Here is an 11,979-nt window from a genome sequence, read left to right as displayed (position 1 = left end):
CGAAGCCCCGCCAATTTTCTTGGAGGATATCGCTTGAAACCACTTAATCGCTCGACCGCAAAAGTGCCACCAATCTGCCGGCTACATCGAGCGTAGCTACAGGGCCGAGATTCCTTCGAGATTCCCGAAAGCGCGACGAAGAAGAGGCGGAAGAAAACGGACACAGTGGAAAGGAACAAAAGGGTCGCAGTTGCTAGCCAGAATCCCGTCGAATAATCCTAAAATCAATCGACAGACAAGAACCTCCATTAGACGGTGGTCTGCCAAATCCGCATTCGTCTCGGAACTAACAGACCTTTCTTAACGGATTTTCCGCGTTGCTCTCCGAGCAACGATATACTACGTACGTTGTGCCATGTATGCAGATGTCTATATAGTAGGTAGGAGGAAACTGAGACGGATAACATCTCCTGGACAGTGAGATTAGATTAAACAGAGATTAGATGAACTCGATTTAATTTTCACAATGGTCGCTGTCGTCGGGTTTGTTGCGCGAAAATCGTCGAGATTCGTGCGAAGAATCGCTTGGAATCGGCGGTGCGATGGAAGCTCGTAAACGAAACGGAGCGAAGCCGAATGGAAAAGAAGGAACCGTGGCCGCGGAGGCCGTTGCGCTATCCCTCGGGACGAATATGATGTAAATAAATGATGAGCTGCCCCTAAGGGAGTGGATATTAGAGTGGGGGTAAGAAGTGTTATGAAACATAATTAGCGGCCGCCGCCACTGACTCGCGATGATTACAGGGCGGTGAGCAAAGGTCCTGGCGCTGGAGGAGGGAGCCGATGCGGGATAGATTTCCTGGCTGGCTACGAGCTACCTTCTTACTTACCTTCCTAACGCGTTCGCGTCCCTCTGCACGCGCGCGCGCAACTTCAAAACCGTGCATGTGGTCACCGACCGCACACTCATGCGCCACCGAACCCTAACCCATACGTTCGGCTTCCACTTACCCAGAGTACGAGCACCAGTACTCTACCTATTGAACTACACCCACCCGTTCTCGCCTATTCCCTTCGACGCAACGTTCGCTACTCGCACGACAGCTAAATACGAGTCACCGTCAGATTTCCACGTACAACGTTAACCGCCTACGTGACATCCTACACGCTGCATCTTGCAATTCTATCTCCTTCGTACCGATTTTCCGCACTTTGCCGACCAAACTTCTCTCCTCCCTTTATTCGTCGCGATCGTTTCGCGCGGCATCGCCGATCTCCGCTCGTCGTTTCTTCCTTCGTCGGTATCCTTCTCGATAACTTTATCCCGTCGGCATCGTATCCGGCGGAAACTTTCATCCGTCTTTCCACCGTTTTCCATCGATATCGCGAGCGAAAGAGAATCGACTAAAACGGAAAGAAGGTTAAAGAGATTCGAGAGAGCGGCGAAGCTTCGTGAAATCGTTCCTCTTCGACGTCTCGTTTATTCGGCAAAGTACGCTTGCAAATTTTTACGGTGCATGGCTTGCTTAAGGAGCCTTCGTTCCCAGTAAAAGGTACTTATACCTTATGGGTACCGAACGACGACAACGACGACGACGACTCTGAGTGCTTCTCATTCTAGAAATTTTTCCTACCTTCGATGTCGCGAGGTTAACTCGCCGCGTTCGACAAGAAGACCATGAAACTTTTACGTGTATCGAACCGCGCTATTTACGGTTAGAATGCGACTCCCGAAGTAGAATCGCGATCCGCTCGAGCGGATCTCGCTCTGTACAATCTCGTCGCGACGATCGCTTCTTTCGAGAGCAGTACGTTCGAAAAACGAGAGAAGAAGAGAAGAAAGGAGGAAGGAAAGGAGGAAGGAATGGAGGGCAGAGAGGAGAGAAAGACGCGACACGATGGAGAACGAGAGGGTAAAGTCGAAGGCGTTGTTCGTATAAAGGGTACCGTGACCGTTTGGTATGCCGGGCAACGCGACAACATGCTGCGTTATCAGAATTATTGCTGGAGCTCGCGTTTCTCCAACCAATACGAAGTTAATGCGGCGCGTTAACATTCGTGGGGTGCGCTCGAAAGCTCGCATCCCCGCAAGCTGTGGCCGGACTATCCCGTTTCAAAGGCTGGCCTGCCCTCCTGCTACCCTCTTCCACGTGCCTTCCGCTTTGCTCTGCTTCTCCTTCGACCCACCCCCGTCCCTCCTCTCACCCTGCATATTGCTTTCGCGCACGTACGCATATGTCGCCGAATATCCTTCGTAAGGGGTAGAGACTCGGGTCCAGAGAGCTCGGCTGCTTCGCCGACGAGCCATTGTGCCTTCCAAGTAGCTGTATCACGTGCTTTATATGGCCGAATAAACTTTGGAAACCGTACGTATTGGAATTGTTCCACGGAATTCGTTAGAAAAGTCGGGACATGGGTGCGGATGCGACATTGTTCAAGAGACGAGAAAAACAAAACGGTAACGGAACGGGACAACGAGACGAGCGTTCGAAAGCGGAGAGTCGAGCTCGGTTCTACACGACTCCATTCGACTCGACCCACTTTCCTGTGTTTAGCTTCCTGAGAAAGTTCGCGCCGGCTATTCCTTCGATCCTACGAATCGAATAACGAATACGTTTTTCTTCCAGCGATATCGATTCCGATATCGCCGCTATAAATGCCAGGAATATTACGCATCGGCCTAATAACGATCGTAATAAACTTACGAGCTACTTTATGGGATAACCGCTACTGCATGGTTTCAGCTGTTCGTACAGATGACGCGGCTCGTAAAAATTTCGTCGATAGGAGTCGAGTCGTCCTCCTCCGTCTCTTTTCTAAGCTTGCATGGGTCGATCGAAATTTTTCGTCAGCCGTATCGCTCACGGAACACGGTTTCGATACTCGAGTTTCCAGCCAACTGCCTTAACTCGTACGTACGTAATATCGGGTTGATTCTACGATTATGGATCGACTCTCGATGGTTCAGCGATTCGATGGCTTAAAATTCGATAAACCAAAGGAAGATGAAATCGCGTCGTTCGTGATACTCCGTTTCGGAGGGTGCGTTAAACTGCTTCGCTTATTAGCGGAGATTTTTCTCTCGCTTCGTCCCTTGCGCAAAGAGGATCCCGGCGCGTCATCGGCGATGCGCCGACAGTGTGTCACGCCGTGAAGAATCTATTGTTTTGACGTGACCGATTTCGACTCGTGACCGAGATTAAACTGTTTACGGTTAAAACTGCTGCGAATTATACGCATCCGATTTAATCCTTGATTTACGAGCGAGGGAACGCGACAGAGGGGGAAACAACCCGACTGATCTCGATCCTGGTCCCGATGCCGATCCCCGTGAAAAATCGAATCGTGGACGGAGCCCGAGTCGAATGCACCCTTGACTCGTGCCACCATGGACCCACCACTTTCACGACCTTTTCGCCAACGTGACGCACCCGTGCAAACGTCAGCCTTATCTCTTCGTTCGTGTTTTACGTTCCAACGACCTCCTCTTTCGCTTCGCTCGTTTTCAACTACCGCGTAACCCGACAGCGATTACACGATATTCGAACGAATTCTCTAGAAGCATGGAAAAAACATTCGCAGTACGTTTTAAGCGATTTGTACACTCGGCCTGTTGTAAAGGCTACGAGATGTCTCGCGTTGCACATCGACGGATACGTTTACCGCGCGAGCACGCGAGCAATAGCGATAAGTCGTTCAACGCGATAGCGAACGCGATTCGATGCCAATAAATCTTTCGATAGCGAGATTTACGATTCCAGAGGCGCGAGGAGAGAAGGGAAGGAAAGAGGAGAGGAGAGGAGTGGAGAGAAGAGAAGGCAAGAAGCGGGAACGAAGAGGGAGCCATGAAGAATTTAATGAAATCGCTGTCGCGATTTTTTCTAGCGCGGTGCCTCTGATCCACGGATTAGAGATGGGATCGACGTCCATGCAAAATCGAAACTTTACGATGTTCGTACCAAGTACGTGTTCCTTCTGGAACTGCACTTTTATCGCTTGTAAGTACACGCGCCGCTTGTTTCCCTGTCGTGATAACATCGTTAAAAAATTCTCTACCACCTCGATTCGCGACTATTTTAGCTTTTTTAAATCCGCCCACCGATTACCATCGATACCGTATACCGATACGTACTTACCTATTTACGAGGTGGACGAAAAATCGGCACAATACGTTCGACCGGTATTTAGGGACGCGCGTCGCGAAATCGCTCGCTCTTACCGTTCCAAATCGCTTTCGACGTCGGAAAGAGCAGCTGGCGAAGAAGTTTGTAGGTCGATAACGTGTATCCTTTGAATATCTCGCGGTACCGGCCGTATCACGTCCACGTTAAACGCGAAGTCGAGTTAAGAAAGTGCGCTGGGAGACCACCTAAAGTAAATTGATTCAAATTAGTTCCCAATAGCATGTAATAACGCGGGTTCCCGCGGCGTCTCTATACCCTCCCATTTCGCCTTAGATACGTCATTATATCGGTCGCCGCCTAATACTTAGGTCGATAGGTGATATAACGTCAGAATTATTGGCTGCATACCGGGTGAACCATCACGCGCGGCGTACGCAGTGCCACGTAACGTTTCAGAAATTGCACGCGATGAATCGGTCAAGACAAACGTCGAGATTAAACGCGACCAACGTTCGCCTTATTCTTCATATTTCTCTTCCTCGATTTCTGCTCTTACGTTCCTCCGAGAACAACGTTTTCGAGCACCGTGAAGCTCGATCGACGCGTCGCAGCGTTCGCTCGTCGGCAATTCCAAGCTCAACGACCGTCGTCGATCGACGTTTCGTTCTACTCGATGAATAATAGAAGTAATTATCGAACGGTCGAAAGGAATCGAGTTGCATACGAGTTCCGAGACATGGACCGTGAGCACGGTGCCGAGAAAGGCAAATTAGTGTTTTCGTTACGGTGAACGGTCGAGTGTTTTCCTGGCTCCACGGGACCCGGCAAGTGTTTCGTATCCACTCGACCTATCCCAGTCGTAAGCCTCTTCAAATATCACGAATACCCTCGACGTCGTCGCCCGAAAAAGGTTTTCTCGTGGCGGCACAGCAGCCGCGACGATTATACGGTAGCACCGAAAACAACATTAACGCGTAACTACTTGAAAAAACTACGTTCGAACGCTGACAAACGATGACGCGTCCATTCTCCGTCGTCGTCGGCGTCTCGAAGAACGCAAGATATTTTAGCTCGTTTTTCGATGGAAAACTATCCTGACCAGTCGATGGGTGCCCTGCTTCTTCGGCACCTGGCAAGATAGCGGATGAATAAAAAACAAGCTTTCGGAAAAATGGAACGTTGGACAAATGACGAAGACAATGTTTGCGAAGGAACACGAGCTTTGCGGCAAGAGATCGACTCAGTTTTCTCGTTACGAATCGGTAGGAAACGACAACGACGGATATCGTAGAAATGCTGGTTTCGCGAGTGCTCCTTTTACTCGGTAGTCAGCGGTGTTATAGCTCGAGGACGTCCTGCGGTAGTCATCGGTGCGCTAAGCCTAGCAGTTACGTCGTTAATCGTGATCGGCGCTCGATGATCGGCTTCTCTGAGAAACGATATTTTTGATCTTCGCAGACGTCGTGCGTCGCATCGCATCGATTGCGCGCCGCGGAAAACCGTTCAAGAGAAGGGAAAAGAACAGCGTGACAAATTACAACGATGCTCGGATAACGTGACTCGGCCGTCGTTGGCGAATCACGCGTCCTTCGGGAGACTCGCGACGATCGTCGAACAAGGCAGAGTCCTTTTTTCCATCGATACCGCGTGATCGTTATCGACTGCGTGGATCGTGGACTCTGTTCGCTTCGCCGATCATCCTTCCATTCTCCGGCTCTGGCTGGAGACTGGTAGCGAAAGAGTTTCCAGCGCGGACGAATCTGTTCGTTCGGAGTGCCGGTGATCGAAAGGACACGGGTTCGTATAGGTGGGCAAGGTACGAGCGAACGAGCAAGCGACCGAAAACGAAGGAGCGAGAAGGAGAAAAAGAAAGAAGATAGAGTTCGCGTAGAAGCAGGTAGAGCGATTCGATAGCTAGACAGGCAGGTAAAGGAGGCGAGCGCGCGGGTGAGTGCGAAAGAGAAAGAAAACGAGAGGGAGCGGTCTCGCGCGCTAAGGAGGGTGGGCTGACGAGTGGCAGGTTGTACCCGGAATACCCACCGCGGTGCTTCGCTCAGTGGGGTCTCCTCTCTTATTCTAAATGCTGGCGAGCCGAGAAGAGGACCGAGCTGATGTTATCTTCACCGCTGGAGAGGGATAAAAGCTTAAAGGTTGCAGCCAACTACGATGATACCACCGGTATACGAGAGTGTCAGAAGACACTCGAAGCCTCGAAGAAGGCCTGCAACGTATGCTCGGTACGAATGGACACGAAGAAGGGTGGAGAAGGGTGGTGACTCGACTCCTCGGCTCGACTCCGCCGGACTCCGCGGAAGAGGGAGAAAGAGAGGAAGAGGATGATGGGTAGAGAGATTGGAATGCGGTGACCGGCAGGCTGCGAAGAAGCCTTCCACGCGGCGCGCTCGAACCAGACGGGCCAAGAAAGAAAACGATTGGAACGAATGGCCTAACCTTATGTTAGCCGGCTAACACCGGGGGACACTGACGTGCCCCCCGCGGAGGAACGCGCCAGTCGCGCATACATCCATCGGATCTCGCACCTATACGAAATACGGGCCGCGATCCTACCGGTATCCGTATCCGTATCCATACGTGTACCCGTATCTCGCCTTTCGGACCACCCTCTCGCGCCCCTCGCAACTCTCCACCTTCCACTTCGAGGCCAGCGAGCCGCTATTTCACCAACAATGGAACCTCTGTCTATCCGGCGAACCATGCACGTTCCCGTCACATCGAACCGAGCCAAGCCGAGTTGAACCGAGCCGAGCCGAGCTGTGAAGATAGATCGCGAGAAAGCTCCATTAACGAGACATCCGTCGTTAGTCGTACACGCGTCGACGTAATCGATTCGGTCGGCCAGCTATCCTCCGACAGATATATTAGGAGGCAACGTGGATCGATCTATCGCTCCCCTCCTCGTCCTTCTCGATCGATACGCCGATCGACTGGTCGCCCGTTTCGAACTGAGGATCGAATAGAGGATCGATGGAGCATTAAGATGCGATTCGCGGAGCGAAAAACGAGCAGCTACAAATAGCCGATGCTAAGAATCGGCGGAGGCGGTAGATAACGAGGATGATGACAGCAACGATGATTTAATGCCGCGCGTAACTTAATGACCGAGTTGGGCCCGAGGGCCTCGACGTTATTCTTCCGAACCATTCACAACACTCGCCGACCCTGCGCTCATCCTGCGACCCCCCGCGGATTCCGCACGGAGCTTAACCCCAACGTGCCAATTCATTTCCTCTCCTGCCGGCATTAGCCTTGCTTTATGGTAGCATTTACAATTATAATCGGCCCGTTCGCTGCCGATAACAAAACAACGCGGAACGAGAGACACCGCCACTCTCCTACCATCTTCCCATCTTCGCTCCTTTTACCATCCCGTTCCGTTTCCTTCCGTTTCGTTTCAGCCGCGTTTCTCCATCGTGTATACGTCGCCGTTGTCGCGACCATCGTCGTCGTTGTCGTCGTCATCAAAAAAAGCTTCGAGCGATTCGAATCCGATTGTGACAAGCTATGCCGACAACCTACGCGTCCCCCTTCAACGACGAGGAAGGGAAGAAAAGGAGAAACTCTCGGAGATTCGATGCGTATGTCAGCTCTAGCGTGTGAAAAGATTTCGGGCAGCAGGTGTCTTCCAACTCCGACAGATGAAAATCTCGCCTAGGTATTTATCGCTCCAAGACCCAGGCCACGCCTATGTTTCGCTGCCCACAAATCTATCGACCAACGACAAACTATGTATCGGAGGATATTCGTCGGGAATCGAGCATGAGACGAACGTCGCTCTCCTTGGCAAAGAATTTAACGGGAAAAGGAGAAAGAGAAAAAAGAGCGCTGCCGTCGACACACGACCGTTCGGCGATGATACCGCTAACGAGAACGAGCGCGTGAATTAGTTCGTTCGACGTACCAACGACATCCAACAAATATTTTCTTTTCCTCTCTCTCGAGATTCGCCAAACGATCGAATAAAACGCTCCATGTTTTTTCTCGCTCTGGCGTTTGTGTCAACGGTCGAAAAAAGGAGAAAGGAACGAAAGCCGAGCGTGAGTGAATCGCGAAACGAGCGAATCGAATCGCCGTACCCAATCTCGCATTGTATACGAGCTACGGACCTGGCTCATTTGTCCCGTTAATAATTATAAGAAGGTGTGACTCTGCCTGGCTCGCTACACCTACGGACAAGCATATTTATGAATCTCGGGCTGCTAGCGCGATCCGCTGGTAAAACGTTCCCAACCGGCAAACGGACGAGCCTTTGCCGGTCGCAACTAGAGTCGACGATCGTTGCATGGACGGGACATCCGACTAATTTGTTCGTTCTCGCAAATCGTTTTCGGAACGTATTCGAGAAAATCTATCGCTCGAAGGATCGGTCGAGGACAAGGAACGACGCGAGAAGAAAGAAGACGAACGCGGTTGACAAGTTTGAAACGAGTTGAAAGTTGGGAACCTTCGGAGCGTAGGTAGGCGCGTATAGAAGCCTGAAACCACGGGGGGCGACGTAAACTAACCGCCGGTTAATTATTGTCCTTTCGCACGGCGGGCCCGGAATCGCAGGTCCGCGCGCGTCTGCGTGCACCAGAGAAGGGGAGGAAAAGGTAGAAAAGGAAGGAAGGACCCGCGTAACGCGACGGTCAATCGGTGCTACCGAACGAATGAAACGAAACGGAACGGAATGGAATGAAATGGAACGGAAGTGGGGACGAGGGGCGGTGTAGGAAGATCTGCCGGTGGAGAGAGCAAAAAGGTCTACCGGGCGTCGGGGACCAGAGGGAGAGGGGGCCGAGAACTCCCGAGGGCCTGCTAAGGACCAGAACTACCGTGGTAGCATTCAATTAGCCTCGCGGCATGTGAAATATTATTGTCTGGCTCGTTTCATACACTCGATTTTTAAAAGGGGAGAAAGAAAGGCATTACGCCGACCTCCTAACATATTTCACTACTGAATCATTCCCCCTTTCCTCTTTCACGCTTCTACTTCTCGAACCCGGTCTCCCTCCCATCGCCCTCTGCCTCTCTGTCTCCTATCTTTCGCATGGCTTTTCATGCCTCTTCGCCAGCTCGCACACGCTTTTCGACCCCGAACACTTCCGACGCGATTCTCGTTCTCCAGCGATCGTCTCCACCCCGTTAGTTCCTCGTTTTTCCACCAATCTTTTTCTCTCGGTCTTGTCGCGGAATTAGCAGGCTGACCTGCCAGCGATCACGCTCGCTACTCCAGCAAACGAGCTTTCCTTCGATCCATCGCAGTTCCGTCGTCGCACCTATCGTCGCTCATGCTTTCGCCATCGCGCCAGCCTTCTGCCAATGAACGAACGTTCCCTCCGTTGTAGTGCGCGTCCGAAGCTCGTTACGATGTCGAAACAAACGGATCGTCGAGGGAATTTCAAGCGGTATCGGTCACGGGAGGATTTCTTTAACGCATTCACGATAATTGAAACGATCGCGATTCCCCCGGATGGATGCGATCCAAACGAAACTAAAAGCCTTTAGTCACGAACCGTTTAATTACTCTAATAATCATAAGCGTTGATGATACGGATATGTTTATTCTCCAGAAGACCGTCTTGGTCATCGATTACGCCGCATGAAGTACAGTCGCTAGAAACGTCAACTTCCGTCAACCGATCGATCGGGTAACCGAGATGGATTAATAAAATATCGGCTAGACGCTCGTAATTTCGACGAACGACGACTGTTCGCGTTCGTCGAGACGCGGTCGAAACCGCAGACTCTCGTCCCAACAGTCAAGCTGAAATACCCACGTATCGATGTGTCCTCGGTTACGCGTTCCGTTCAGCAAATTAAGAGCGGTTTCGACGATCCAACGACGCTTTTTTTCGTTTTATATAAATACAAAGGCGGAACGTACGAACGAGCGTGAAACTTGTCGCTCGTCTAAAGGAGCAGACGGTCAATATTGTTGTCAATATTTAAGGTTCTCAATATTATGGTACGTAAGAGATCCTCTAGACGATCAATATATACTGTCAATACAATATCGAGAACCCTGAAATATTGACAATAATATTGACAATAATACGAATAGCCTGAACGCTCCTTAACATTTTCCAGACATGATGGATCAGTGGTGGAGAGTCGAGAGCATCGAAACGTATCATGGACACGGAGAAGAATCCATTGCAAACAATCGTGTTCCAAAACGATTTTTGAACGACTTTCCAATGCTACGCGTTTCGGCGAGAAGAAATTTCCACGAATTTATTGGAAAAACGAGAAACGCCAAAGGGTGGCAAGAGGGAAAAGATATTCGAGAACGATCGCGAGCGATAGCCAAATGCGAAGGGTGAATCGAAATTGGTAGAAACAGCGAAGCACGCGAGAAACTCGCGACAGGAACAGCGTTGCCGTCGAATTGTCTGGCTGATTTCCTGCTTCGAGTCGTCCCTTCGGAGATTCCCAGGGGATAGTGGGAGGTTAGGGATGAGCCGGTTGTGAACGGTGCCTGGAAAACCGAATAGCGGAAGGGGTTTGCTTTGGGGGTTGGGAGTGCTGATGGTGGTCGAGCGAGAAGAGAAGAGAGCAGAGAAGAGGAGAGAAGAAGAGATGAAACGAGAAGAGAAGAGAAGAGAAGAGAAGAGAAGAGAAGAGAAGTGAAGGGTGTGGGTGCTGTGGTCGAGAGAGGAAAAGGATGAGGAAGAGGGGGCAAACGATGGTAGAAATCGAGCGAGAGGGGGAGAAAGAGAGAGAGAGAGAGAGAGAGAGAAGGACAGAGAGAGCGCGGCGGAGCGTGTAATTGAGTCCCGTGCGCGATCGCTACTTTATCGACCCCCTTATGCCTACCCCGTTCCCTCCATCGCATCCAACCCCTTATTCTCTGTTTCTCTCTGTCGTAGATCGGCACCTCTCTCTCGAAACCAACCTACCACCTTCGAACTTTATCTTTCAGCTCTCCACTCTACTCTACCGTCTCCTTCTGACGAATCTTTTGTCTTTTTCGCGCAACGATCTCCGACCCTCGTTTCTGAACGAACAACCGAAAAACATCGACTAGCTATAGGATCGGAATACCGACGACGACGACGACGACGAGAAAAAATCAAGAAAGAAGGGGAGTTTCAACGTTTCGAGAACGAATGAAAACGAGTTATCGGCCTGTTCCCGGATTTCGTTGTGAAAATGTTCCGGCGTCGTCGAAACGATTATTTTTACAAAGGTTTTTATGAAAGTTGGTGCCGTGACGATGGCGAGCGTCCACGAAACACAGACCTCAGCTATTTCGAGCGAATCGGAAAATTTATGCGACCGAACTCGATTTAGACGTAAACGTTCGATTCGACCGATCGCCAAAGAGAGGAAACTGTCGTTTCAGTAACATTATCGCCAACGATTCAACTGACAAGATTCGCGCGCACCACCCGTTCGCACTAAGTAGTCGCATCAATCTTCGATGTGATTTCGTGCTAGGTAAATTATATATCTATGAAAAGCAAGTATATCGAGCGGCGAGGGTCCCGCTGAGACTCGTCGGAGCAGCTTTATTTAACCCTGACCAATTCACACTAAAGATGAATCTACTTCCACGGTCGCCATCAAGCATCCGTGTCAGACGGATACGCGCCGCAAAATCCATACATACGAACGTCACGGATAGACATATATCAATCCGCGCTAGACATATATCGGCCCATTCGAAAAAACATTTAACAAGAGCGTACATTCCGTTTTCTACCTAAGCGTCTCTGCTTGAACACCAAGGCACAGGGTAAAGCAATGTACGACGAACAACGGCGCTCCTTTTTTTCGTCTTCCGTTTCACCAAGACTTTTCAACTAGGCGACGTGAGAAGGAAAGCTCCTCTCATCTTCGTTGCGGTCGTCCGAAGAAGAAGAAAGTTCGTTTTACGAGTTCACCGTAATTGCCGGAACAACGATTCGTCGTG

This window comes from Bombus flavifrons, chromosome 13 (genome assembly GCF_040668555.2).
Source record: "Bombus flavifrons isolate JBK064 chromosome 13, iyBomFlav1_principal, whole genome shotgun sequence".
NCBI lineage: Eukaryota > Metazoa > Arthropoda > Insecta > Hymenoptera > Apidae > Bombus > Bombus flavifrons.
This window is presented reverse-complemented; position numbering follows the sequence as displayed.